This window comes from Nannospalax galili, unplaced genomic scaffold, assembly GCF_000622305.1.
Source record: "Nannospalax galili isolate Female #2095 unplaced genomic scaffold, S.galili_v1.0 scaffold770, whole genome shotgun sequence".
NCBI lineage: Eukaryota > Metazoa > Chordata > Mammalia > Rodentia > Spalacidae > Nannospalax > Nannospalax galili.
In genome coordinates this window covers 1648699-1652534 of record NW_008328344.1, presented here as the reverse complement: position 1 = coordinate 1652534, position 3836 = coordinate 1648699, and positions in this window count along the sequence as shown.

Here is a 3836-nt window from a genome sequence, read left to right as displayed (position 1 = left end):
TGGATCCCCTGGGACTGGAGTTACGGACAGCTGTTAGCTGCCATGTGGGTGCTGGGATTCAAAACTGGGTCTTCTGCAAGAACAACCAGTGTTCTTAACCACTGAGCCATATCTCCAACCCCACAAATACATTTTTAAAAAGAAAAATTAAGGAACTTGGCCACGGTTAGATTTTGGAACTGGATGGATGAATGGATGGAAGGAAGAATGGGTGGGTAATACTTTTTCTCATTTTATTTATGTGAAAACCTTCATTAAGCTCCATAAAGAGGAGGCACACTAAAAGGAACAGGATAGGATTCCCGTCCCTGAAGAATATCTCCCCACCTCCTGGGAACTAAGCCATTTAACCTCAGAAGAAGAAAGGTGAAGTATGCTTTTCTCAAAGTGAGGATTTTCAGTCAGGTCCAGGTTTACAGCTTCACATAGTCATGACTCAGAAAAGCCAAACAAACCGGATATGGGCCAATAACATAATAACAGAAAGAGCACTCTGAGGAAAACCATGTGTGGCTTCATTCCAGACACGTCAGGGAAATAAGAGAGCAAAGTTACCTGGAGGGCTAGTACATCCTGATATACAAGTGTGCCACGGGGGGAGAGAGAGAGAGAGAGAGAGAGAGAGAGAGAGAGAGAGAGAGAATGAATCTGGTTTCTGTTGACCCTATCTGAGTAAACGCTTTGCTTGCTTCTAAACCTGGATTTTACAGCCCCATCCTGTCACTATTATTCACAATGATCTATATCAAAGTGCTTTGGGAAAAACACAGCTCTATGCAGCATTTGGAAAAAGCAGACAGTGTTATTGTGTGATGATTCATAAAAGAAATCACATAGCTTCACACTAGGAGAAAACCCTACATAATATGCAAGGGAAGGGGATAAAAGGAATCACTCAGAAATTATCTTGTAGCACGAATGAGGTTTCAGAACTATAAGCTGCTTCATTTAAATTTCTTTACTCAGTCCTATGAGGTATATTCTCCACACTTGGCCAACCATGTTTACCAAGCGATACAAAACAATCAATAAAAATCATCTCTCTGTGGACAATAGCTGCTTATGAATGAAAGGGGAAAAGCAGGCGAAATGCTCCCAACTTTATCCATTTGTGATGTGGTAAATGCGGAGCTGAAATGACCCCTAGCCTCTTAGGACTAGAAGCTTCGGGTTGTGGAGCTGAAATGACCCCTAGCCTCTTAGGACTAGAAGCTTCGGGTTGTGGAGCTGAAATGACCCCTAGCCTCTTAGGACTAGAAGCTTCGGGTTGTGGAGCTGAAATGACCCCTAGCCTCTTAGGACTAGAAGCTTCAGGTTGTGGAAAAGGAACAGGGTTTCCTTATTAACTTCCATTATTAAACTGCAACTGAATCCTATGGAGATAAAACCCAATAGGATGAAAACATGTCTTCAGGGCTGCAGAGATGACTCAGTGGTTTAGTGCCTGCTGCTCTTTCAGATGGCCAGAGTTTGGTTCCCAGCGCCCAAGTTTGGCAGTTCATAACTATCCTGTAACCCCAGCTTCAGGGGATCCAATGTCCTCTTCTGGCCTCTGTGAGCACACACATGCACATGGCACACATGCACGTAGACACACATACACATAAATGAAGAAAAAAAGAGCTTCAAAAAAAAGAAAGTGTATCTTGGAGAAATTGTTGTAAAGATTGCATCGAGTCTTGTGGGCCATGATTATTATTAGGTAATGCGGCACCTCAGCAAAAACAGCCTGGGGTTTGCCTTGATTTTCCACACAGTCCATCCGGCATCTGATTGTGTCATCCTAGGAAGGTCCCACTGTGCCAGCCGGTATCATCTCTCCCCTTTACTATTATTAACAGCAGAGCTCAAACTCTCTCCTAGGATTCTGTCACTTCACTACAAAATGCTACCTTCTCCGAGCTTCCTTTGCAAGAGGATGTGACCATGTGACTAGACTAGACTAGACTAGACTAGACTAGACTAGACTAGACTGAACGAGACTCTGGCCCATTGGAGATAAGAAGTATCCTTAAGACTAAAGATGTGGGGGGAGGGCAGAGATGGTTCAGCAGTTAAGAGTACTTGCTGCTCTTGAAGAAGTCCAAGTTCAGTTCCCAGCACCCACAATGGGCAGCTCACAACTACCTATAACTCCAGCTCTAGGGGATCCAACACCTCTGGCCTCTGTAGTCGCATACACTTGTGGCACATACCCACACACAGGCACACAAACACACACACACACACACACATAATTTAAAAATAAATCTAAGGAAGGTTTTAATAAGGTGCATGCCTTCCTCCCCACCCACTCATCTCCATCCTGCAAGAACATGTAAGCGATGGTTTTACTTTGACATGAGAATGAAGCCAGTTCTTTGTGAGCTGAAAAACAGAGCTGGAAAGACCATTGATTGCTGGGATTCTGTGACGTCGCTCTAACCCTGCCTTCTTTCAGTCACCCTCTAATATTTCTTTTTTGGTTATTTGTATCTGAATCAGATGCTTTTCTGTCACTTTCATAGTGGAGCTTTTCCTGACCTCGCAGACAGCCCATTGTATTTCTCCTGCACGACAATTATAAAACTACTAAATGATTAATCACTTATGTGATTTTTGAGGGGGCTAGTATCTATAGCAAAGGCTGTCAATGCTCAGTCCTTTGGAGCTCACCATCAGGATATTTACAGTGACTCGGTGACTTCCAATTGTAGACACCTGAACTCTAAGAATATGTTTGTGTGGCTGCCAGCATCCAAACAGCCCATGTGCTGAGCTGACTAGAAGTAGCAGATGGTCAGCAGGACCCCTGCCTTCCCCCGCAAAAAAAAAAAACAAAAAACACCTAGCCCTCAACACAGACTGCCTGGAATGGTGCGTACTCCATCTACCCTACCTCTTGAATGAGATGCCTCTGAGGGGTGTGCTACCTTGTCTACTATGGTTTCCCTGGAGGATTTGAGTGTGTCAGTAACTACCTGCTGACAGGTGTCTCATACTGACTTCTTTTCCTTTCCTGTCTCACTTCATAGACCCTCTGCTGGAGCTTCCTATGACCCCACAATAAACCACTGGTACTCACGTCTCTGAATTAAGAGGAGTTCATGTCAACTCAACCTAAATCAATGTCTACTGGAAAAGACTGCTAGCTCCTTCAGGAATGGGAATATATTTGTTTTACTATTTAATCTCTGGGGCTTAATAAGAGCCAAAATTCCAAAGGTGACGGATAAATATCAATCTACTTTCCAACTAGAGCTCACCCCCATAGAATTGAACCTACGAGATGTAGATGGGAAGCTGATTCTAATCCACCTTTCTGCCTGTTCTTCAGTTAATAACACTGTGCTTCTAAATATTACCAACAAAATTACAAGAAATTGTGACACACATCTTTAACATAAGCCCCTGGACTTTACTAAGATCCTTTATTAACCACCATCTTCCACCTGTGTCTATTACTCACCTTCTAAACATATCTCCCTGCTCCTGGCCTTTTCTCTGCTATGTTTATGGTTGAAAGATGGAACAACATGTACAAGCTCCATGGAAATCAGTGTGGAGAACTCTTTAAAAACTAAAAATGAACATACCATATGACCTGGTTATACCACTCCTTGGTATATACCCAAAGGACTTTTCCTATTGTAGAGATACTTGTACAACCATGTTTGTTGCTGCTCTTTTCACAGTAGCTAAGAGATGGAAGGAACCTAAATGTCCCTCAACTGATGAGTGGTCAACAAAAATGTGGTTCATTTATATGATGTTCTCCTCAGCAGTAAGTTATATTGTTTATTTACACAAATAAACAAACAGATTGGGTGGAGAAATGAATTCCCAGAGGGTCAAAT